Source organism: Melanerpes formicivorus, unplaced genomic scaffold, assembly GCF_026170545.1.
Source record: "Melanerpes formicivorus ecotype bairdi unplaced genomic scaffold, bMelFor1.0.p_v2 SCAF_43, whole genome shotgun sequence".
Lineage (NCBI taxonomy): Eukaryota > Metazoa > Chordata > Aves > Piciformes > Picidae > Melanerpes > Melanerpes formicivorus.
In genome coordinates this window covers 2,841,857-2,867,513 of record NW_027142395.1, presented here as the reverse complement: position 1 = coordinate 2,867,513, position 25,657 = coordinate 2,841,857, and the positions used below count along the sequence as shown (strand labels likewise).

General features: G+C 44.3%; 1 long non-coding RNA gene and 1 pseudogene across 1 annotated transcript in view; both read left to right on the top strand.

The window, feature by feature from the left end:
- The window catches only part of LOC137451379 (uncharacterized), a 134,012-nt gene that overhangs the window by 103,592 nt on the left and 4,763 nt on the right, over positions 1–25,657 (top strand). The window lies entirely within an intron of this gene.
- LOC137451430 (U2 spliceosomal RNA) lies at positions 25,478–25,655 on the top strand (annotated as a pseudogene).

Sequence of the window (25,657 nt, the reverse complement as noted above, 5' to 3'; positions counted from 1 at the left end):
GCAGTATTGTTGAGTTTGTGGTATTATAGGAACATAAAGTTTGTAAGTATTGTGGGTTTTTTTTTTCACTGAGGAAAACTTGATCCTTTCCATCTTTTGGAATGTCTTAATTTAGCCTGTATCCTTAAAATGCTAGAGAATATTTCAATGCCTTGTTCTTTTAATGTACAATACACACACTTACAGAATCACAGAATAGTACAGGCTGAAAAGGACCTCCAAAGGTCATCCAGTCCAACCTCCCTGCTTTCAGCAGGGACACCCCCAACTAGACCAGGCTTCCCAGGGCCTTGTCAAGTCTCATCTTGAATATCTCCAGGGAAGGGGACTCAACTACCTCCCTGGGCAAACTGTTTCAGTGTTCCACTACCATTACAGTAAAGAATTTGTCCCTAACAGCTAATCTAAATATGCTCTTCTCTAGCTTAAAGCCATTGCCCCTCGTCCTGTCACTGCAAGCCTTTGTAATCAGACTCTCCCCATCCTTCTTGTAGGTCCCCTTCAGGTACTGGAAGGCTGCTATTAGGTCTCTCCCCAGAGCCTCCTCTTCTCTTCTCCAGGCTGAACAACCCCATCTCACTCAGCCTGTCCTCGTAGCAGAGATGCTCCAACCCCCTGATCATTCTTGTGGCCCTCCTCTGCACCAGCTCCATCAGGCTCATGTCCTTCCTACCTTGAGGGCTCCAGACCTGTAATGTAGTTATGACTATAAATTTATCCAGATCTTTCAGGAAAGCGGAAAAACTTTAGCCTGTTGCTTCAAATCTCTTTTGCTTCTCCCCTTGCAAAAAAAAAAATAACCTGATTTTTGACTGGCTTTCCATATAGCAAAGCAATATCGGGCACCCAGTAGGTTGCTCCTGCTGTTTCCCCACTCTGAGAGGTGAGTGTTTATATGGGGGAAAAGGTACAGCTGCTTTTCCCACTGAACACACACACACACACACACACACACACAGTTTTTAGTGATTTATGGCAAAGTTGATGGGTGGGCTACTGCACAATGTGACTGCAGCTACTTGGAAATATCTGGACTACTCGCAGATCTCTGAAGAGCAAGTCAGTGTTTTAGCTTCTCTGAGAGTGAGAGAAAGAAGTTTGGCTTGGAAAGAATGGTGGAGAAGCGAATGTTGGGTGCTGGGCATGCAGACACCTCAGAGCTTTAGCACCAATGGCTGCCAGCCTCTTTATTGACTACACATCATAGCTTAAATACCTTTGTCCCCCCACTCCCATCTCTTTCCCAGGCTGAGGAAAGCTTTGTTGCCCACATCTGTGCCCTTTCCCAGTACTGTCTGTCTTTCAAGTTAAGGGGAGGATGTTCAGGCCCAGCTTCAAGGCCATATTTAATTTGCCTCTCAGTACACAACAAGTGAAGACCCAGAAACTTGGCCTTGGTGTATAGCTTGGCTTTTTGGCTATCACTGAGCTCATTGACAGAAAATAATTTGAATACCTGGAAGTTAAACAGCCACATTATATTAAAAAAGGTCTTATTGCATTGCTGAGGCTTTCAACAATATCACGGTTGTTAGGTTTGCTTTAAGAAGTGTCTTTCCTCTGAATACAGGTGGGATTTCCATAGCCTCCCCACCCGCACAGAATCAAACAAACGCAGTGAGCCTTTAAAAACATTTCTGCTTGTGCAGTGGGGGACAGACATGACAAGTTAAAGCTTGCTGCAGCTAATGCAGTATGAGCAGTCACAATAACAAACCAGAGAAAAGGATTTGGCTGAGTGCATTGCAGATGTGCTTAATGGGATTGCTTGGTTTTCCTTATGCCTTTCTGCCTGTTTTCTCTCTGTTCAGCTGTAGAAGCTGCCAGGTTAGACTGACCTGAGTACAGCTCAGACTCCCTGTTGGCGAAGGAGGGGGTCATTGTATTTCTCCTCTATTTAGCTCTGAACCCTGGACTGGCATGCCAAGCCCCTGGTGTGGCCTCATACAGCTGAACTTGCACTGCCCTCTGTTAAGGAAAGGTTTGAGGCATTGTCAGCTTTAGGACACATTTAAGTGTCTACTGCCTAATTAAGTTGTACAAAGGAGCCTTAAAAATGCTGAAGATCTGCATGTCTGGCTGTCATGATTTTTCCAAGTAACTGCTAATGTTTGACATGCCAGAACTGCCAGATTTTGAACTGCTATTTTGTTATTGTTAAATTATAGTAAGATATTACATTGTCTCCATAGCATTCTCAAAATTTAATTAAAAAAATCAGATTTTCCACTTCAATGCAATGAAGCATCTGTGAAAATACTTCAGAGTACATGATGATAACCAAAATCCGCAACTGTTTTGAGAGCTGATCTCAGATCTGCGGTCAATGCTGATTTCAGTTTTGTACTTTGTGTAGGGTTTCAACTATTACTTATAAAGTCTTATTCCAAAATGTTTCATCCACTCTTTAAATAGGGATGATTTTGAGAGTCTAGAAATAAGCTTGTTATAAATTAAGCAATTTCCTAAACAATTCTTCATTGGAAAGCTCATCACTGAGCACTCCTCCTTTTTCACACAGGATCTCCAAAACACAGTAGCAGTTAAAATTGCATTTTACCATTATTAAAATTAATATAAAACTTGAGAGCAGGTTATGTTCTAAGAGATGTTTTTAGATGCATGGATGAGTTGTTGCCATTATTTATCAGACTGGAATGAGGTAGTGGAGTTCTTTTCACACACAAAATTACTTTCTCCAGCGTATCATGAGGGTTTTTTTTGTAATGATAGAATTCAGATTTAAGGATCTTTGAACAAAAATGGCTTTAACTACAGTTTGAGCAAGTAGGAGTCTGGGTTTGTAGCATTACTAATGATGATTAGTGTAACGATTTATCATGGAAGGACATCCAACAATCATTTGACTCCTTTTCATAAGCTCTGTCCTCATGCATAACTTTCTACTAGGAAGCATCTGTTCCTGAGTGGTCTGACTTTGAACCTCAACTTCCTATCACATCTATTGCAAAGATGACTCTCACTGGTGCTTATTAAAGAAGAAAAAAAAGACAAAAGTGTGCTTGCTTAGTAACACCTTGCTCTGGTGATTTCTCTTTTTATCCATGGGGTCATAATTTGATGTGTGGTTTTTGGATTCTCTGGTCTTGCTCTGAAGCACAGGAGACCACCACAGCAAAAAAAAGGGACTTAGGCTGGGTATATTTAGCCTGGAGAAGAGGAGGCTCAGGGGAGACCTTATTGCTGTCTACAACTACCTGAAGGGAGGTTGTAACCAGGAAGGGGTTGGACCCTTCTCTCAGGAAACCAGCAACAGAACAAGAGGACACAGTCTCAAACTGCAAAAGGGAAGTTTAGGCTCGAGGTGAGGAGAAAGTTCTTCACAGATTTGTTAGCCGTTGGGATGTGCCAGGGATCAGTGCTGGGCCCCATGCTCTTTAACATCTTTTTTGATGATCTGGATGAGGGCATTGAGTCTATCATCAGTAAATTTGCTGACGACACCAAGCTGGGGGCAGGAGTTGATCTGCTGGAGGGTAGAGAGGCTCTGCAGAGGGACCTCAACAGGCTGGACAGATGGGCAGAATCCAACAGCATGAGATTTAACACATCTAAGTGCCGGGTTCTGCACATTGGCCACAACAACCCCATGCAGTGCTACAGGCTGGGGTCAGAGTGGCTGGAGAGCAGCCAGGTGGAGAGGGACCTGGAGGTACTGGTCGATGGTAGGCTGAACATGAGCCTGCAGTGTGCCCAGGCAGCCAAGAGGGCCAACGGCATGCTGGCCTGCATCAGGAATAGTGTGGCCAGCAGGAGCAGGGAGGTCATTCTGCCCCTGTACACTGCACTGGTTAGGCCACACCTCGAGTACTGTGTCCAGTTCTGGGCCCCTCAGTTTAGGAAGGATGTTGACTTGCTGGAATGAGTCCAGAGAAGGGCAACGAAGTTGGTGAGGGGTTTGGAACACAAGCCCTATGAGGAAAGACTGAGGGAGCTGGGATTGCTTGGCCTGGAGAAGAGGAGACTCAGGGGTGACCTTATCACTCTCTACAACTACCTGAAGGGAGGTTGTAGACAGGCGGATGATGGTCTCTTCTCCCAGGCAGCCAGTACCAGAACAAGAGGACACAGTCTCAGGCTGCACCACGGGAGGTTCCAGTTGGATGTTAGGAAGAAGTTCTATACAGAAAGAGTGATTGCCCATTGGAATGGGCTGCCCAAGGAGGTGGTGGAGTCGCCGTCATTGGAGGTTTTCAGGAGGAGGCTTGATGGGGTGCTTGGTGCCATGGTTTAGTTGTTTAGGTGGGTTGGATTGGTTGATGGGTCGGACGCGATGATCTTGAAGGTCTCTTCCAACCTGGTTTGGTTTATTCTAAATAAAGTTTTATTCTATATGTGCTGCCCAGGGAGGTAGTGTATCATCTTTGGAAGGAAGGAGAGGTTACCCATGAAATGTTTAAGGATGTTGCTAAGTCATGTAGGAAAAAAAAATCAGAGGTGCAAAAGCCCATCTGGAGCTTTGACTGGCCACTGCTGTGAAGGATAACAAAAAATGCTTCTATAAATATATTAGTGGCAAAAGGAGGTGCAGGGACAACCTCCACTCCTTAGTGTACATGGAGGGGAAGATGAGGAAAAGGCAAAGGTACTTAACAGCATCTTTGCCTGAATTTTTAACAGCAAGATAGGTTGTCATAGAGACAACTGGCCTCCTGAGCTGGCAGATGGAGGCAAGGAACAGTATAGCTACCCTGTGATCCAGGAGGAAGTGGTTAGAGATCTGCTCAACCACCTGGATCCCCACAGGTCCATGGAATCAGATGGGATCCATCCTAGGGTGCTGAGAGAGCTGGCAGATGAGCTTGCTGAACTCATCAGGCCCAGCCAGCACACATTTAGGAAGGGCAGGTCCTGCCTCACCAACCTGATCTCCTTCTATGCTCAGGTGGCTGCCTGGTGAATGTGGGGCAGGTCGTGGATGTAGTCTGCCTGGACTTCAGCATGGCCTTAGACACCGTCCCCCACAGCAAACTCCTGGCCAAGCTGTCAGCCCCTGGCTTGGAGAGCAGCACTCTGAGCTGGGTTAGGAACTGGCTGGAGGGCTGAGCCCAGAGACTAGTGGTGAATGGTGCCACATCCAGCTGGCAGCCAGTCACTAGTGGTGGCTTCTAGGGATCAGTGATGGGCCAGATCCTGTTTATTGATGATCTGGAAGAGGGCATTGAGTCCATCCTCAGTAAGTTTGCAGATGACACCAACCTGGGGGTAGGAGTTGATCTGTTAGAGGGTAGAAGGGCTTTCCTGAGGGACCTTGCCAGGCTGGACAGATGGGCAGAGTCCAACAGGATGGCATTCAACAAGTCCAAGTGCCAGGTGCTGTACTTTGGCCACAACAACCCCATGCAATGCTACAGGCTGGGATGGGAGTGTCTGGAGTGCAGCCAGCTAGAAAGGGCCCTGGGGGTACTGGTTGATAGTAGGCTGAACAGGAGCCCGCAGTGTGCCCAGGTGGCCAAGAGGGCCAATGGCATCCTGGCCTGCATCAGGAATAGTGTGGCCAGCAGGAGCAGGGCAGTCATAGTGCTCCTGGACTCAGCACTGGTTAGGCCACACCTTGAGTCCTGTGTGCAGTTCTGGGCCCCTCAGTTTAGGAAAGATGTTGAGTTGCTGAAACATGTCCAGAGAAGGGCAACAAAGCTGGGGAGGGGTCTGGAGCACATCCCTATGAGGAGAGGCTGACGGAGCTGGGGGTGCTTAGCCTGGAGAAGAGGAGTTTCAGGGGAGACCTTATTGCTCTCTACAACCACCTGGAAGGGTGGATGTAGCCAGGTGGGGGTTGATATCTTCTCCCAGACAACCAGCACCAGAACAAGAGGACACAGTCTCAAGCTGCACCAGGCGAAGTTTAGGCTGGATGTTAGGAAGATATTTTTCATAGAGAGAGTGATTGCCCATTGGAATGTGCTGCCCATGGAGGTGGTGGAATTGTCATCACTCGAGGTTTTTAAGAGGAGACTGGATGGGGTGCTTGGTGCCATGGTTTAGTTGATTAAATGGTGTTGGATGATGGGTTGGATGTGATGATCTCGAAGGTCTCTTCCAACCTGGTCTATTCTATTCTATTCTAATCTATTCTATTCTATTCTATTCTATTCTATTCTATTCTATTCTATTCTATTCTATTCTATTCTATTCTATATCATGAGCACTATGTGTGATTATCTTAGCTAATAATCTAATTAATCTAATAATAAAATGCTTATTACCTTAGCATATTTGCAGAAGCAGCATAGTGAAATACAAGAGAAAAAAAACACCCAAACAGCATAAAGCAGAAAACCAGAACCAGCAGCTACCCGACTCCCACTTGTTCCGCTGCCATGTCTGCCTAAAAAGAGACCACAACCAAGAAGCTGGAACCCAGAATCAGCAACTGGAACAGGAAGCCTCCTATGTTGCAATGTGAACTTCAAGCCCTATAATACTTTGCTCCAGTTAGCACTTTCATTTTTGAAGCTGGTGTGGCTGCAGCAAGTTTGGCTCAAGCCATGACAACTCCCTATTCAGAAAATTTTTAAACTAGAAGCAAAAGTGGATTGTTTGGGTCCTTTGCTTAGAAGTAGAGTCCTTAGTGTATTCTGTTTAACACAAGCAGTAAAGAACAGCTGCTGCTTAAATATATCAGAGTTCCATGAAGAATTGAGAAGGTGAATAGATTGTGCTAGAAGAATGCAGGACAAAACATGAGTAGGAATTGTTTACCTTTTGCTCAGATCCACAATCATTGTGTGAATGGAGTAGAATGAAGAGGTGGAGCACAACAAGCCCAGAGAAGAAAGATTCTGAAATTGGAGGGCAAAGCCTTTACAATATGCAATGTAGATGGACTGCAGAAAAACAAACCCTGCAGAGGCAGGCTTTCTTTTATCTCTTTGCTGAGTGATGGATGCCAGTGCCTTTTATTTCTTTTGAGTTTCTATGCTGCCTTCACACCTCAGGGTATTTGTGCTCCTGCTACCTGCAAATGGAAGGAGCTGATAAGGGCTGTATGAGAATATGCACATAGCAACCAGCTAGACCAGATCCTCTTGGGCCACTGTAATAATTCAAAGCCTTTTCACTGTAATAATTCAAAGCCTTAAGTGTCAAAATTTCCCTCTGTGTGCAATTGCTGCTGGATTTCCCAATTTGTTAACTTTGCTTTGTGGGTTTTGTTTGTATGTGTGTTTTTGTTGCTGCTAGTACTTTTGTATTATTTATTTATAAGTTCTGTGATGAATCTTTGCATACTACTTTATTAGAGCTCATTCTAGATGTTCAGCTGCAGCTCATATCTTTGGCACACTGTACCCCATGCAGGTCTGTGATCTGCAGGGAAGTGTATAAAGTGTGTATCATAACAGAGATTGATTGGCTCTGTAGTTTCAGTGTCTAGGAGCTTCTCTGTACCTGCTTACACTGAAATAACACTGTCCCTTTTGTTTTTCCTAAGCATAATAAATGAGTAACTAATAAATTGTGTTTTTCCTGGAGATGTGAAGAATCTCCAAGATTGATTTAAAATTTCTTTTTAATCTTTTCATCCAGTTTTTATGTCCCTTCAGTTCAAAAGTGATTCTGTTATCAGTATGTCATCTTAGCTGTGGTAAAATCTCATGGATTACTATCAATGCTTGAAGAATCCAGCAGCTGAAATCATGATAAAATTGTTGCAAAACAGTAGATTTAGAATCATAGAATCAATAAGGTTGGAAAAGACCTCAAAGATCATCATGTCCAACTTGTCACCCAAGACCTCATGACTACTAAACCATGGCACTAAGTGCCACATCCAGTCCCCTCTTGAACACCTCCAGGGATGGTGACTCCACCACCTCCCTGGGCAGCACATTCCAATGGGCAATCACTCTCCCTGTGAAGAACTTTATCTTTACCTCCAGCCTAAACTTCCTGTGGTGCAGCTTGAGACTGTGTCCTCTTGTTCTGGTGCTGGCTGCCTGGGAGAAGAGACCAACCCCCATCTGGCTACAACCTTCCTTCAGGTAGTTGTAGACAGCAATAAGGTCTCCCCTGAGCCTCCTCTTCTCCAAGCTAAACACCCCCAGCTCCCTCAGCCTCTCCTATTAGGTCTGTGCTCCAGACCTCTCCCCAGCCTCGTTGCCCTTCTCTGGACACATTCAAGTGTCTCAAAGTCCTTCTTAAATTGAGCAATGATGAATACCACAGCTGTCAGTCAACATACATTTGAATTGATTGTCAGTTGTGAGGCATAGTAGGGTTAAGTTTTTTCTCCAAGATACAATCTTGGACACATGTACTTTTTCCCTTCTAGTGTATTCCTCTGCTTTACATGACACTCAAAGCTGTCCCATACAAGTTTGCTCAAGACCTTATGTTGAAATAAAGACGAGTTGTGTTTGACTGAATCTTATTGTCTGTGTTAGTCCCAAATGGATAAAGCTCTTTGTCTTAACCATAGGCTAAGACACTTCCATCAGTCCTCAATTAAAGTAAGTAACCTGAAGTCACTGAGATGAACACTGATTTTTGTAAGACATCTCTTTTTTTGGTTTGTGGGGCCGTGCTGGAATCAAACAGACTCTTGGCACAATGTAGGGCTGAATAATAACTTTGAGAATTAGCCCTTAGGAATTTCCTGTTTAAAGAATGCTGGGCTTGGCCATGAACTTCTTATGTGCAGTGTACACAACGCCAGAAGCATGTATTCTCTCTTACAAAGCTGAGGGAATTGAAGGTACTCACGGATTTTATCAGAACCTGCAGGACCTCTGACAGCTGAGAGATAGTAGTGTTGCATCCATAGGGCATGAGTTACCTTAATATTCACATTACTGCATAGCAATCAATTATAATATGTAGCTTTACTCAAGACAGATGAAGTCTAAGTATAATTCTTAGTACACAATATCTGTATTAAAATATTTTTTTCCTTCATATGCTATTTTAAAACTGGTTGATCCTAAATTGTTACAGAAGCTGCTTCAAGATTATCACCTGAGTGATCATAGACTCATAGAATCAACAAGGTTGGAATAGACTTCAAAGATCATCATGTCCAACCTGTCACCCAATACCTCATCTTAAAATAAAACTTTGATCCATTTACAAACAACTCAGCAGACATTTAAAAGCACATTTGGTATAGCCCTGAACCCAATAAACATTTAATCAGAATTTATAAAATCCCCCAACAAAGCCATGTAGGAGAAGCTGTCACCCAATTGGAAGCTTCGGTCTTGGGCACAGGAGGAGCTATTGGGTGAAGGCTCAACACAGAGGGACAGGACTGTGTGCTTCTATTTGTGCTCCTTGCAAATGACCAAATGTAGAAACTTTACACTCAATTTAGAGCTATCAGAAGTATGAGGGTCCCTCAAAATATATGGTAGATGCTGTTTTGCACTTGTACAGTATATTCTAGGATAGGGCAATGTTTTCTGTTAAATTATTCCAGGTTGGTTGACAGGGAGATTTAGGGCTTGGGCTGAGCAGCCTTTCTCATAGCTTGGTCTGGTTCATGGTTCTAAAAATAGTGGCCTTTTTTTTTTTTAACCTCAATTTGTGTCTGTCTCATAATTATTTTCCTAATCTGATTATGAGAATATTAACAGGCTCAAGTAAGGTCTCACGAAAAACAGTGCTTATGTGTCTACATGAGGCATACACTATCTTCTTAGGGATAGATCTTGTTACTAGATTAATGTAACTTCATTTCTTCCTGGCAAATCTTTATCAACACTTCTTACCCCATTGCATTCTCATGTCACCTGCTGGTGTTTGGTACAACAGTTTCTGAGCAGTCCATAGACCTCCTGCCTGACTAATGGAAAACAAAGCATTTGAAAATGGTCTGAAATGTATGATGACATTACTTTGAGGGCTCCTGATGGCCTTTTCAGTTGAAGACTTTGGAAACAACTCTTCTAGATCTGCTTATGAATTGCTTCATCACCTATATGATATACAAATAGATACTATCAGACCATAGTTCCTCATGACCTCCCATGCTGTTTTCTGCTCTCTGAATCTTCTCCGACTTTTCTCACATTTGGGCTTCATTGTCTCTATTCTCTTTTGAGCTTTTGGAAACATTTGAAACTGCTGAAGCTTTCTAAAGAAAATGCAATCTGTCCCTGCTGGCTAGAATTTATCTTGTCTAAATATTTTTAAGGTCTTCTGGCTGACACTCCTACTCCCTGTAAGTATATTAGCAGGTTAAAGAGGTTTAAGCATATTTTCAACATGAACCTTTGTGGTAGGAAGAGGACTACTCCAGCTATATCAGGCTGTGGTAATGGTGTGATCAGCTGTAGCTTGTGATAAAAGGCAAGTGCAGTTTCCCACTAGCCAAAAGTGCTTCAGGGCTGTGAATTCCCTTTACAAATGATCATCTTGCTCAGCACCATCTCCTTGTAACATTTCTTCCTGGTTAACTCAGGAGGCTTCTTGTCTTCCTTTTTTTTTCTTTTTCCTATTTGTTTGTTTGGGTTTTTTCCCTCCCTCTTGTCTGAGTTGCCATCTTTGACAGTAATTTCTTCTGGTACACTCTACAGAGTGAATTGGGTCCTAACTGATGATTTTTTATGTCAATTTTTAAACATAAGGCTGAGGAAGATCTCACTCACTGTTACTGTTGTCAAGAAGCCTTGAAAACTATACCACCAGTGAAGTAAAGGTTGTTTCCACTCTGTGCTTGAACTGGCAAAACCTCACGACTACTCAGAAAAAGAAAAAAATTTTCCTCTTACCTAACTGCACCATGCTAAAGCACTCAATGATTTCATGAATGACTTCTCTCTTTGGGCTAAACTGGGTTTAGTTTTCCTGACAGTGTCTCCTTCCTGAGTTTTACTGAGGCCTTGTCCATGCTTACAAACTTTGCTAACAGTGACTGAAAGTTTTGAAAAGCAAGGAAAGCCACAATATTCAGGAACTAAATTAAGAGATGGTGACTGAGAAGACCTTTTACCACTACTGCTCATTAGGGCAGAGTAAATGGGGAGAGCAACCTCCTTCAATCTGCTGGACATGCTCTTCTGAAGGTACTTCAGGATACCACTGGCCTTCCTGGCCACAAGAGTACATTGCTGTCCCGTGGATACCTTCTTGTCCACCAGAACTCCTAGGTCCTTCTCCACAAGGCTGCTCTCCAGAAGATCACCTCCCAGCCTGTACTGGTGCAATTTATTATTCCTTCCCAGATACAGGACACTTTACTTATCCTTATTGAGCCTCATTAGGTTCCTTTCTGCCTAGCTCTCCAGGCTGTCCAAGTCTCACTGAACAGCTGCAGAGCCATCAGATGTATCAGCCAAGCCTCCCAGTTTGGTACAGTGAGCAAACTTGCTGAGCAGACACTGTCCGCTCATCAATGTCATTGAACAGGACTGGACCCAGCACTGATCCCTAGGGGACTCCACTAGTCACAGCTCTCCAGCTGGACTTGTTATCAGCTTAGTCAAGCATGATTTCCCCTTGGTAAGTCCATGCTGACTACTCCTGATCAACATCTTCTCTTTTAAGTGCCCAGTGATGTCCTCCAGAATGAGCTGCTCCATCGTTTTCCCAGGGATGGAGGTGAGGCTCACTGGTCTATAATTTCCTGGAAAATCTTTCTTACCCTTTTTGAAGACTGGAGTGACATTGGCTTTCCTCCAGTCCTCAGGCACCTCACCTGCCTGCCATGACCTTCCAAAAATGATGGAGAATGGTACTCAGGCAGCTCTCTCAGCACTCTTGGGTACATCTCATGAGGGCCTATGGACTTGTGAATATTCAGTTTTTGTAACTGATTCTTAACGCTGTCTTCACTGACCAGTGGAAATTGTTCCCTCCTCTAGGCTTTATCTCCTTTTTCTTGTTTGCACTATTATTCCTCTCTAGGTCTGCCTGATTAATTTTTTGGAAACTGGTCCCTCTCTGTAAACCATCTGAACATATATAGCACAGAAAACTACAAGCAGGCTAAAAGTTTTGTTACATATCCTAATAGGTACTCAACATCCCGAGTTCTGTGCATAAATTTCACTGGGGATCAGTGCCCTACCATGGACTGGAGAAGAAGTATCAGAGAATGCTGAATTAGCACCCTTTGACACCTGAACAGTCCTGAGAGACTGAGGGCAGTGATAAATGGGACCCTCTTCTTTTCTGCCCTTTCACACACTCCTGGGTTCAGGGGACCAATGTCTGTCACAGTGGGATCCAGAGAGAAAGGCATCAGCCATCACAGGCAGATCCCTCCCTATGTTGTCCCATTTCCTACAAGTCTCACAGTGAATTCCTTGTCACTAATTCTGGAGGGATATTCCCGTACTTATAGTTGCCTGTCTGTTTGTCCCTAACAAAGTATCATTAATGGTAAAGAGCACCCACTAGGATGAACTCCAGATATGCTGCACATGCAGCATGTGGAGAGAGAAATTTGTGCATTTTCATGTGATGCCAGTATGAGTAATTTATGTACAGCTGTCTGGGAGGACTTGAGGAAGACTACAGATACCCTATACAAAGCAAAGTGTTACTTTTCCTTGTGTGTAGTTCCCCATGTAGTGGTGTCTGTAAAAATATTGTGTAGACAGAAATAAAATGCCTCTCTGAAAGAAACAAAGAGGATGATAGAAAAAGATGAGTCACATTTTTGCTAGCCAATACTGTTCAGTTTGTTATTTCCTCCTACTGACAGGTGGAGATTTGGCTCAAAATCCAAAAAGTGCTATGAGAGATCAGTGTGAGATGTCATATAAGACAATAATTACTAAAATGGTATTTTCCAGCTAGCAGTCTTATCTTTTGGGGTGCAACCTGCCAGGTGCTTTGCAACCAAAGGGTAATCAGTAGAAACTGTTCAATAATTTTTTAGGACATTGAGGCTCTTGAATACGTCCAGAGAAAGGCAACAAGGCTGGGGAGAGGCCTTGAGCACAAGCCCTATGAGGAGATGCTGAGGGAGCTGGGGTTGCTTAGCCTGGAGAAGAATAGGCTCAGGGGAGACCTTATTGCTGCCTACAACTACCTGAAGGAAGGTTGTAGCCAGGTAGGGGTTGGTCTCTTCTCCCAGGCAACCAGCACCAGAACAAGAGGACACAGTCTTAAACTGTGCCAGGAGAAGTTTAGGCTGGAGGTGAGGAGAAAGTTCTTCACAGAGAGAATTGTTGGCCATTGGAATGTGCTGCCCAGGGAGGTAATGGAGTCACCGTCCCTGGAGGTGTTCAGGGGGGGATTGGATGTGGCACTTGGTGCCATGGTTTAGTAGTCATGAGGTGTTGGGTGACAGGTTGGACTTGATGATCTTTGAGGTCTTTTCCAACCTTATTAATTCTATGATTCTATGATTTGTTAAACCATTTAATTCCCTCTGTCCCACCTGCTTTTTTCTAAAGACTTCATGGGTGCAATGGTGTAAAATTAGCTACTGAATTTTTGGAAGGAAACAGATTATATGCTTTCAGGCTAGATTTTCAAAACACTTCCCCACCAGATCAGATTTATTCTGCACTGGATATTCAAAAGGGAAATAGTACATTATGTCACTGTGTCCCTTGGCTGAGAAACAAACCAATTTGAATTGAGTGCATTATGCTGGAGCAGGGAATGCAATATTTCTCTAGGGTGGGCTGTGGCTGAGGTCATTCTCTTTGTCCTAGATTCTGGAGTGGGTGGTCAGAGAGATGATTTCATGTAGCTCTATAATGAATGACTTTTGGACAAATCTTCTTCAGGAGCACTAAAAATATGCTCTTTTTAGCCTTTTTTTTTTCCTGTTCTAAGCAAAGAAGACTTCTGGGAAAAAAAAAAAACACAAAAACCAAAACATACTAAAATATAACAAAATTGAATCTGTATCCTTCTGTCTATGTTAGGGATATAGGAAATCACTATCCAAAATAATTCTTAGACCTTCATCTGTAATGGCATCTTCAGCTCTGCATTTGTAGTAGTCTTTGTTTCCTCAAGTATAGGTAGTAAGAACAAGTTTAGCCCTGTATCATGTTTTTCCATGCATTGGTAACACCCATACTAATTTGTAATGTATTTTTCGTCCATATACCATGGCAGCATGTGGATATACTGAATCATTGCATCATTAGCAGGAAAGGGTGGGGGTTCAAGGCATCCTATTTCTGACCTTGCATCTCTCAACACAAATGGCTGCTGTAACTACAGGTTCAGGTCAGATTTCAGAGATCATATGGGAAGAAAGTATTTATTTTATTACTCCTTTGAAATAACAGATGACATGTAAACACCGGCATACAGATCTTTATGGACCCTCTTGGTACTTGCAGAAGAGGTCAGGCTGTAAGTGAACACAAATTTAACTGGAAGGGACAGATACAAGTGGGGGTATGCCACCATAAGGGAGCGGGTAGCCCCACTTGAAGTAAAGGTAACAGAGGGGATTATTTGGAAAAGTTGAAGGGCTATTCATCCATGTGAACTTATCTTCACTCTTTAATTTTGAATGTATTATTTTTTAGGTAAAATCACTTTGATTGCTTGATGTTTACAATTTTTTCTGCATGCGATTTGACTTACTACTTTGGTAAGAGTCCTCAAGACAATTCTTATGCAACTCCATTTTCTGACTTTTATACTCTGTCTGGAAGCAGATTCGTAGATTTTGAAGACAGAGGGGACTGATAGGATCATCTTATCAGATCTCTTATGTAAGACTTCCTTGAATTATTTCTGTCTGGAACTAGAGGAAGTCTTTCAAAAATAAAAAAGGCAAAGATTCTTTGATTCTTGATTTTAAGTAGAGATTTTCTTTATTAAAAATAAAAGTTGCTTTGATTTGTTGAGTTTTAAAGAGTTATTCAGCCCATAGCATTTTAAGACAGTTCTGATCATTAATCTTTTAAAATTGTAAATTTGTTAACAAATTTGATTCCTGAACCACAGTGCTGGGAGAAACAGTATTTGTTATGGATATGTGTGGCCAGCAGTAGCAGGGAAGTCATTCTGCCCTGGAGTCAGCACTGGTTAGGCCACACCTTGAGTCCTGTGTCCAGTTCTGGGCCCCCCAATTTAGGAAAGATGTTGAGTTGCTGGAAGGTGTCCACAGAAGGGCAATAAAGCTTGGGAGGGGTTTGGAGCACAGCCCTATGAGGAGAGGCTGAGGGAGCTGGGTTTGCTTAGCCTGGAGAAGCGGAGGCTCAGGGGAGACCACCTGGAAGGGAGGATGTAGCCAGGTGGGGGTTGGTCTCTTCTCCCAGGCAACCAGCACCAGAACAAGAGGACACAGTCTCAAGCTGTGCCAGGGGAGGTTTAGGCTGGATGTCAGGAAGAAGTTCTTCATAGAAAGAGTGATTGGCCATTGGAACGTGCTGCCCAGGGGGGTGGTGGAGTCACTGTCACTGGAGGTGTTTAGGAAGAGTCTGGATGGGGTGCTTGGTGTGAGTTGTCCTGTGGGTTGAAAGAGAACATACTTATTATGACCATTGTGAAGGTGCCATTCTAGTCTGGGCCCTATGTAAATGAAGGTAAGCCATGCCATGTGACTAATGAGATATGGGAAAAGATGTGTTATGATCTGAAGTATATATGGCAAACTTACTGATCTCACTTTGCAGAGATCTGATATATGTCATCCTGAGGAGGAAGAGTTTGTGCTGTCAATTTGGGGTTCCACCTTTATTTTGAAATTGAAGTAGTATATGAAGCTGCTATCTTGATTTGAGATTCCATTCCATATTTCTAGATTGTAGTTTTGCTTGTAAATACAGCTTCTTGCTCTCCACCTGAGCTGGTCTGGCAATTTGATTGTGGGGGGAATTTCAACCCACCACACAGGTTCATAAGAATCACTGTAAACAGGTTGATCTTTTCTGGATCTAGGGATTAGCTATGTTGGTTGAAGACACTAGCATCCTTAATGCTTAGCATGGCCCAACAGTTGCAACTTGGAGTGTATGTAGTTCTTTATTGGTATATAAAAAGAAACTATCATTGCTAGCAGCTGTACTCTCATGAGTCTTAAGTCAATATTTGCTAGCATGCAGATGATGTTGAGCACCACAAGATACATCCATATTTAGCTTGCCTGGCTGCTCTTGACAAAATTAATACATATCCACCTTCAGTACTGTGTCCAGTTGTGGGCCCCTCAATTTATGAAGGACATTGAGACTCTTGAACATTTCCAGAGAAAGGCAACAAGGCTGGGAAGAAGAGGTTTGGGGCACAAGCCCTGTAAGGAGAGGCTGAGGGAGCTGGGGTTGCTTAGCCTGGAGAAGAGGAGGCTCAGAAGAGGCCTTATTGCTGTCTACAACTACCTGAAGGGAGGTTGTAGCCAGGTGGGGGTTGGTCTCTTCTCCCAGGCAACCATCACCAGAACAAGAGGACACAGTCTCAAGCTGCATCAGGGGAAGTTTAGGCTTGAGGTGAGAAGAAAGTTCTTCACAGAGAGAATTGTTGGCCATTGGAATGTGCTGCCCAGGGAGGTGGTGGAGTCACCGTCCCTGGTGGTGTTCAAAAAGGGATTGAACGTGGCACTTGAAGCCATAGTTTAGTAGTCATGAGGTGCAGGGTGACATGTTGGATTTGATGATCTTTGAGGTCTTTTCCAACCTTATTGATTCTATGATCTACAGCTTAAGAAACTCTCGATTTCTCTTCAAAATCTCTAACCGAGCTAGATCATTAGAAATTCTGTCTCAGAATTTGACTTGAAATATTGAAATGCTGGTGTAATTTACAAAAGGTAGTTTTGGGGTTGTTTTTGTTTGGTTTATTATCTGTAAACTTAATGTTGCCTTTTCCCTGTGTTTGCACAGGCCTTTGGGTGTTTGGTTTTCCAATGATGTTTTCTACACAAAAGCATGATGCACACGGTTAGGTCTAAGCAGTATGAAAGTGTGAATGAATGGCCAAGGATAGAAGTGGCTTAAGATGACTTGCGCAGTATTGTTGCTGAAATTGTAATTACAAGGTCAAGTTACTTCTGGTAACAAGCCCATTTTCAGAGGAGCTGATATCTTGGGTTGTAGCTGTGGGAGTGTGACAGCCCAATCATCTATTGTCTCAAAACAATGCAGGTGGCAGGAGTGGATTGATAGCCCATAATGACTCTGTTGTCTTAAGGTGTGACATATATGGTCTTGAATAGACAGGGTGATGAACTTAATAGCTCTGAGAGCTGCTGTCTTAAAAATGAAAGGAGATAATTCCTGCAGGAAGTGAGCGTTCCCTCTTTAAACCTATGAGGAGAAGCATCATGTGAGAGACAATGCAGCACAGGAGCCTGGTGCCCACCTCTCTCTGTGATTTGGAGACCGAGCATGTGTGTCGTCTGTTCTCTCCCTGCTCCAGCCAAAAGGACCACAGAAGACCCTGATGGAATGTACACCCACCACCAAAAGCTGGGACGATGCCCATACGACCTCGTGGGAGCTAAGGGCTGTGATAGGGTTCTTTTTCTCTGACTGCTTAAATCACTCTCTCTGCCTCAGTCTCATTTTCCCTCTTCTCTGGTCCATTACTGAGAGTTTTCTTTGGCTGTGATGAACCTAACTCAGCATCTTAACTCTTGAGCTGTTTGGTGTCTGTTTGCTTTAATTTACTCCAAGGGAATTTTTGAATCTTAGCGTGACCTCCCCAACTGGTGGACAAAAAGCTCAACATGAGCTCTCAGTGTGCACTTGCAGCCCGCAAAGCCAATCAGATTCTGGGCTGCATCAGGAGAAGTGTGGCTAGCAGGTCGAGGGAGGTGATCCTCTCCCTCTACTCAGCCCTGGTGAGACCCCACCTGGAGTACTGTGTCCAGTTCTGGAGCCCCTATTACAAGAGGGATGTGGAGGTGCTGGAACGTGTCCAGAGAAGGGCCACGAGGATGATCAGAGGGCTGGAGCACCTCTCCTATGAGGACAGACTGAAGGAGTTGGGGCTGTACAGTCTGCAGAAGAGAAGGCTCCGAGGAGACCTAATTGTGGCCTTCCAGTATCTGAAGGGGGCCTACAGGAAGGCTGGGGAAGGAATTCTCAGGATATCAGGTAGTGATAGGACTAGGGGGAATGGAATGAAGCTGGAGGTGGGGAGATTCAGGCTGGATGTGAGGAGGAGGTTCTTCACCATGAGAGTGGTGAAACCCTGGAATGGGTTGTCCAGGGAGGTGGTCGAGGCCCCGTCCCTGGGGGTGTTTAGGAGCAGGCTGGATGAGGCTCTGTCCAGCCTGATCTAGTGTGGGGTGTCCCTGCCCATGGCAGGGGGGTTAGAACTAGATGATCCTTGTGGTCCCTTCCAACCCTGAATGAAACTATGAAACTATGAAACTGCCCAGGGCTGGGGATACCAGTCTGTGACAGGGAGGGAAGGTTAAAAAACAGCTAAAATACCTTTAAATACTGTATACTGTGTATACTGTGTATTTGCTGGAACTAAGACTCTTGGTTTATGTGATACCCTCATAATGAAATGAGGGAAACAGAAGATGACATTCTTCCAGAGAGTGGCAAAATAGAATGGAATAGAATTAATCAGGTATCACCTTTGGAAGCGAGGGGAGGCAACCCACAGAATGTTTAAGGATGTTGCTAGGTCTTGTAGGAAGAGAATTAGGGAGGCAAAAGCACACTTGGAGCTTAAACTGGCCTCTACTGTGAAGGACAACAAAAAGTCCTTCTATAAATACATTAATAGTAAGAGGAAGGGCAAGGACAACCTCCACTCCTTGGTGGATACGGAGGGGAACATTGTAACAAAGGATGAGGAAAAGGCAGAGATACTTAACACCTTCTTTGCCTTAATTTTTACTGGAAGGGCAGAAAGTCTTCCTGACAGCTGGCCTGCAGAGCTAGTAGAAGGAGCCAGGGAGCTGCACAGTTTCCCTATGTTCCATGAGGCGGTGGTTGGAACTCTCCTTAGCAGCTTGGATCCCCACAAGTCCATGGGACCAGATGGGATTCATCCTAGGGTGCTGAGAGAGCTGGCAGATGAGCTGGCCAAGCCACTCTCCATAATTTTCCAGCAGTCCTAGCTCACTGGCAAGGTCCCAGAGGACTGGAAGCTGGCCAATGTGGTGCCCATCCATAAGAAGGGCTGGTTGGATGAGCCAGGGAATTACAGGCCTGTCAGCCTGACCTCAGTGCCAGGCAAGATCATGGAACAGGTCATCCTGAGTGCAATAACACAACACTTACAGGATGGCCAAGGGATCAGGCCTAGCCAGCATGGATTTAGGAAGGGCAGGTCCTGCCTGACCAACCTGATCTCCTTCTATGATCAGGTGGCTGCCTGGTGAATGTGGGGAGGCCTGTTGATGTAGTCTACCTGGACCTCAGCAAGGCCTTTGACACCATCCCCCATAGCAAACTCCTGGCCAAGCTGTCAGCCCATGGCTTGGACGGGAGCACACTGCGATGGGTTAGGAACTGGCTGGAGGGCCGAGCCCAGAGAGTGGTGGTGAATGGTGCCACATCCAGCTGGCAGCCAGTCACTAGTGGTGTGCCCCAAGGATCAGTGCTGGGCCCTGTGCTCTTTAACATCTTTATTGATGATCTGGATGAGGGCATTGAGTCCATCATCAGTAAATTTGCTGACGACACCAAGCTGGGGGCAAGAGTTGATCTGCTGGAGGGTAGAGAGGCTCTGCAGAGAGACCGCGACAGGCTGGACAGATGGGCAGAATCCAACAGCATGAGATTTAACACATCTAAGTGCCGGGTTCTGCACATTGGCCACAACAACCCCATGCAGTGCTACAGGCTGGGGTCAGAGTGGCTAGAGAGCAGCCAGGCAGAGAGGGACCTGGGGGTGCTGGTTGATGGTAGGCTTAACATTAGCCTGCAGTGTGCCCAGGCAGCCAAGAGGGCCAATGGCATCCTGGCCTGCATCAAGAACAGTGTGGCCAGCAGGAGCAGGGAGGTCATTCTGCCCCTGCACACTGCACAGGTTAGGCCACACCTCGAGTACTGTGTCCAGTTCTGGGCCCCTCAGTTTAGGAAGGATGTTGACTTGCTGGAACGAGTCCAGAGAAGAGCAACAAAGTTGGTGAGGGGTTTGGAACACAAGCCCTATGAGGAGAGGCTGAGGGAGCTGGGGCTGCTTAGCCTGGAGAAGAGGAGACTCAGGGGTGACCTTATCACTCTCTACAACTACCTGAAGGGAGGTTGTAGACAGGCGGATGATGGTCTCTTCTCCCAGGCAGCCAGTACCAGAACAAGAGGACACAGTCTCAGGCTGCGCCAGGGGAGGTTCAGGTTGGATGTTAGGAAGAAGTTCTATACAGAAAGAGTGATTGCGCTATGGAATGGGCTGCCCAGGGAGGTGGTGGAGTCGCCGTCATTGAAGGTATTCAGAAGGAGACTTGATGGGGTGCTTGGTGCCATGGGTTAGCTGTTTGGGTGGGTTGGATTGGTTGATGGGTTGGACACGATGATCTTGAAGGTCTCTTCCAACCTTGTTTGGTTTATTCTAATAAAGGTTTATTTATTCTAATAAAGGTTGGAAAAGACCTCTGAGACCATCAAGTCCAACTTATCACCCTGTCCAGTCTCTTCCTAAACACCTCCAGTGATGGTGACTCCACCACCTCCCTGGGCAACACATTCCAATGGCCAATCGCTCTTTCTGGGAAGAACTTCTTCCTAACATCCAGCCTAAACCTCTCTGGTGCAGTTTGAGACTGTGTCCTCTTGTTCTGGTGCTGGTTGCCTGGGAGAAGAGACCAAGCCCCACCTGGCTACAACCTCCCTTCAGGTAGTTGTAGACAGCAATAAGGTCTCCCCTGAGCCTTCTCTTCTCCATGCTAAGCAACCCTAGCTTCCTCAGCCTCTCCTCATAGGGCTTGTGTTCCAAACCCCTCCCCAGCTTTGTTGCCCTTCTGTGGACACCTTCCAGTAAGTCAACATCTTTCCTGAACTGAGGGGCCTAGAACTGGACACAGGACTCAAGGTGTGGCCTAACCAATGCTGAGTACAGGGCAGAATTACTTCCCTGTTCCTGCTGGCCACACTATTCCTGATTCAGGCCAGGATGCCATTGGCCTTCTTGGCCACCTGGGCACACTGCGGGCTCATCTTCAGCTGCTGTCAACCAGTTCCCCCCAGGTCCCTTTCTGCCTGTCTGCTGTCCAGCCACTCTGACCCCAGCCTGAAGCCCTGCATGGGGTTGTTGTGGCCAGTGTGTAGAACCTGACATTTGGTTGTGTTAAATCTCATGCCCTTGGACTCTGCCCATCTGTCCAGCCTGTCAAGGTCCCTCTGCAGAGCTCTCCTACCCTTTAACAGATCCACACCTGCCCCCAGCTTGGTGTCATCTGCAAATTTACTGAAGGAAGAAAGGAAGACATTACAAGTGATAGTCTGTGGAGGACCTCTGTAGAGGTCTCTCTTTAGCTTAATTTTGTGGAAAATTTACACAGTCTGGACTATGCTGTGAAAGTTTGTAGGTAATACCCAAACTAAGCCTGCCTGAGGAATGACTGAAATTTGAAGAAAAACTGAAGGAAACATCTGAGGAAATGAGACGTGGTTCAATAAGAGTAAGTGTGGAGGAGAGATGACTTGAACAGGTAGCAGTACAGGTGCAAGACAGAGAATAACATAGGTAGCTCTCTAGTAGAGGAGGGTCTGGTGCTGTAATGGCTAAGCAGTCTGAACAGGAACCAAGACTGTCATGTGACTTGAAAAAGGGAAAAACCTAGGTGCTACAGAAGGGTGTAAAAAGACATAGCTTTGCAGGCTGCATAAAATGAATCTTCCAATCTTGCATTACTCTCAGATTTAAACTTTTGGATGCAGGTACTGATCAGCTGGGGAGAAGAACTGAAATAGAGATTAAAAAAAAAAAAAATTAAAAGACCTGCATTAGAATACAGGAATCTAACTTTCCTAGTTTATGTGTGATAAGAATGAGAGGGGAAACCACAGTTTTAAAGTAAGTACCATGCAGCTGCGAAGAGGAAGGAATCGGTCTGATAACCATGAACTGTTTTCCTGGTAGTTAGGGAAGGAAGTTAATGGGCATAAATTTGAACAAGAAATGCTCATGTCAGTTTTCTTACTGGTAAAGATAGGTGATAAAGCTCTGGTAAAAATTACCTGGGGAATCTGTAAAGGACCTCCAGTGATAGAAATCCTGATATGTTAGATAACCATGATACAGGAGAGGCAAAGATAAAGTTCATCTTGCCTTGGAGTAATGGAATAACCTGAATGACCTTTTGAAGACATTCACAGGCTGTTTTTTCTATTATTCTATAACCAGTTGCCCATATTTTTGAGTACTAGTGTTATTGAACAGCCAGACTCCAGACAAAATGGAGCATTGGAACAGGCTGCCCAGAGAAGTTGTGGAGTCATCTTCTCTGGAGACTTTCAGAGCTTGCCTGGATGCATCCTTGTGTGGCCTGCCCCAGGTGATCCTTCTTTGGGGTTTGGACTTGATGACCTCTGGTGGTTGTTTCTAACCCCTAACATTCTCTAATTCTGTGGCTCTGTGTATTTTGGTCCAGACATAAACAGCTGATTCCCACCCATGTATGCTGACTCACCGGATGTGTCCAGAACCTGTGCTCAATGCCACCATGTATTCTCTTGAAAAAAATCAATAACTTTACACCCTGGGAAATAGACAAGCAACATGTTAATGAGATGCTTTCGTTCAAGACCAAATGGATCAAAAATTAGTTTGTTGCTTTTTCAAATGGCTCATAAAAAATATAATTTAGTTTTAGAAGTTGACCTGGGTTATAGATTAAGGATTAACTGGTATACTATAGAGATGAAACTCCTCTGAGGTGTGGAAAGTCTCAAGGGATAAAGTTCTGCTGGATAAAGCACTGGCTGGCTGAACGGGCCCAAAGAGTAGTAGTCAAAGAGTCAAAGAGTTAAATCCATCTGGTGTCTGGTTATATGTGGTGTTCCTCAAGGCTCAGTGTTGGGACCACTTCTGTTTAACATCTTTATTGATGACCTTGATGAAGACATACAGTGTGCCATTAGTAAGTTTGCAAATGACACCAAGTTAGGTATGAGTATTGATCTGCATGAGGGTAGGGAGGCTCTACAGAGGGACTTGGATAGATTGGATTGTTGGGCCAATTGTAGCAGGATGAGCATCAACAAGGCCAAATGCCAGGTCCTGCACTTGGGACACAACAACCCCAAGCAATCCTAAAGGCTCCAGGTGCTGGAAGGAAAATGGGTCATACTGAAAGCTGGTGTTTGTGGTGGTGTGTGTGCTGTGAGAGGATGTTTGCTCCTCTCAGTAGGGTGGCTCCTTCATCAACTTTTCGATATTGATTTTAGGGACACTGATGTTCTCCTGTCTTGATGGCTTTCAAATATCTGCATGTTTCTATATGGAGGATATTTTTTTTTTTTTTTCAGCGACACTGTGTCTTTTCTCCTCTATGTCAGAGGTCTTTATGTTCAGAGGTAATATAAAACTGTATAGGCTGATCAGAGACTAGTTAATGGTTTAACTTAGCATGGCATCCTTAGCTTACAAACTGAATGTCACTGGATCCCTCTAGCCTTGCACTAGAAACCTCAGTGTCTTTTTCAGAATACAAGCAGATTTGTGAAAACCTAACACACATTATCTTGTGTCTGCCTAATAAGTGTAGGGCATTTTCTAAGGCAGTTACAACATTTAGGTAGTTTATTGAGTCTCAGTGAACAAACATCCATCTTTTAGAGCTGGCAGAACAGGACTACATAGGAAATTGTGCTGATGTTGTTGAAATAGCAAAGATTCTTGATATGTCTGGTGCAAGTGTCTAAACGTGTTACATGAGAAAGCTGCTATCACTAGACCTCAAAAGAAAAAGATAGTCACCATGCTAACTTTGCGAGGAGAGACTGTTCTTGCAATGATAGCTCCAGGAAACCATGGTGAGGCTTTCCTCATCTCTTTAGACAATCTCCTGACCTCTGAGTTGTAGTCTGTTTGCTCTTGTTTTCTCTTGTCTGTTACAAGTTGTGGAAAAGAAATTTTTGTAGTAGAAAACTACAGTTTAGAGTGCACTAGTGGTGTAGGAAGTGCTGCAAAACAGGCTGCACATTCAGTACAGTCTGAGCCGTGTGCCATCTTCTGCCTTGCATGGAGCAAAACCATATGGTGTGTAATACTGGTGATGAGAAATTATATTTGCAAATAACAAAATAGACTGCACCCTCCTTCCCACCAAGCAGAGCTTATAAGGACAATAACAGTCAGACAAATGTGTTCAAGGACTAGATCTCTAGCCATCATAATCAATTGTAAAGCTTTAACCGGAAAGAAGTCAATTCAAGAGAGATGTTGAAGTACTTGAACGTGTCCAGAGAAGGGTAACAAAACTGGTGAGAGTCCTGGAACATAGCACTATGAAGAGAGGCTGAGGGAGCTGGGGTCGTTTAGCCTGGAGAAGAGGAGGCTCAGGGGAGACCTAATTGCTCTCTACAACTCCCTGAAGGGAGGTTGCAGATAGGTGGGGTTTGGTCTCTTCTCCCAGGCAACCACCAACAGAACGAGGGGCCACAATCTCAAGTTGTGCCAGGGGAGGTACAGGCTGGATATTAGGAAGAAGTTCTTCACAGAGAGAGTTATTTGCCATTGGAATGTGCTGCCCAGGGAGGTGGTGGAGTCACCATCCCTGGAGATCACAGTATCACAGTATCACAGTATCGCCAAGGTTGGAAGAGACCTCGAGGATCATCAAGTCCAACCTGTAACCACAGACCTGTGACTAGACCATGGAACCAAGTGCCACGTCCAATCTCCTCTTGAACACCTCGAGGGATGGTCATATGGTTTTATGATTATGAGATGTATTGTAAGAGTTTGTTATGACTATGTTGCAAATAACTTACGCAAAATGAGATTTTTATAAAAGCTGTTACTAAGCTGCAGTAAGAATTCTTCATTTGTATGTGGCTTTTCTGGCCAAGTGAGGAACTGGACTTGTATTTAAAGACTCATTAATAAAAATGGTTGTGTTATTATTTTATTATGTAATAGTCTATAGATGTCAATAATGAGGAACAATTAATAATTATTTTGAAAAAAAACCCAAATCCAAGTCATGAGTAGTTGAGCTTCAAATGTAGGTCCTGGGTGCTCAGTGGAAGAAGGCAAAAAGCACATGTGTAGTTCCATTGAGCTCTATGGGACTATTCCTGTGCTGTATTTTTGGCCCAGTACCTAACCAATTTGTTCACTTGTAGTTTTGGAAACTATTAGAATTCTACAGGAGAATCAGCAGGACAGAAGCAGTATCTGAAGCTAAGAAACAGGCCAGTATAAATTCTTAAAAAGTCTATCCACAATAAATGTAGAAGCCTGAGCACCTCTGACTGTGCTTGCAATGATGAGGGAGTTACCTGGTGCTTCTCAAGCTTTTTATATTTCAATAGTAGCAATAATTGTGAGTAAATGTTGCTGTGGTGTGATGCAGGACATAGCCAGTGCTAAAGTTATCCCTGCTCTCATGGTAGCTGTAGTGTAGGGCAGCACACTTTCAGTAAGCCAGTGTTGCAAACTGCTCCCCAGAATTCAGTGAGCTGGAGCAATTGCTTCTTGACCTTTTGGCTAAAATCAAGTGTAGTATCTGTTCTTATCAGTTTAATATCTGATACGTCCTTGATCAGAGGACTTTATATTAAATGGGTCTTTGGGCCTGTGTAGTGGGTTGAGAGAGAAGGCCTAGCTCTCCCTCCCCCACAAAGAGGAAAAAAACCACAGCTAACTC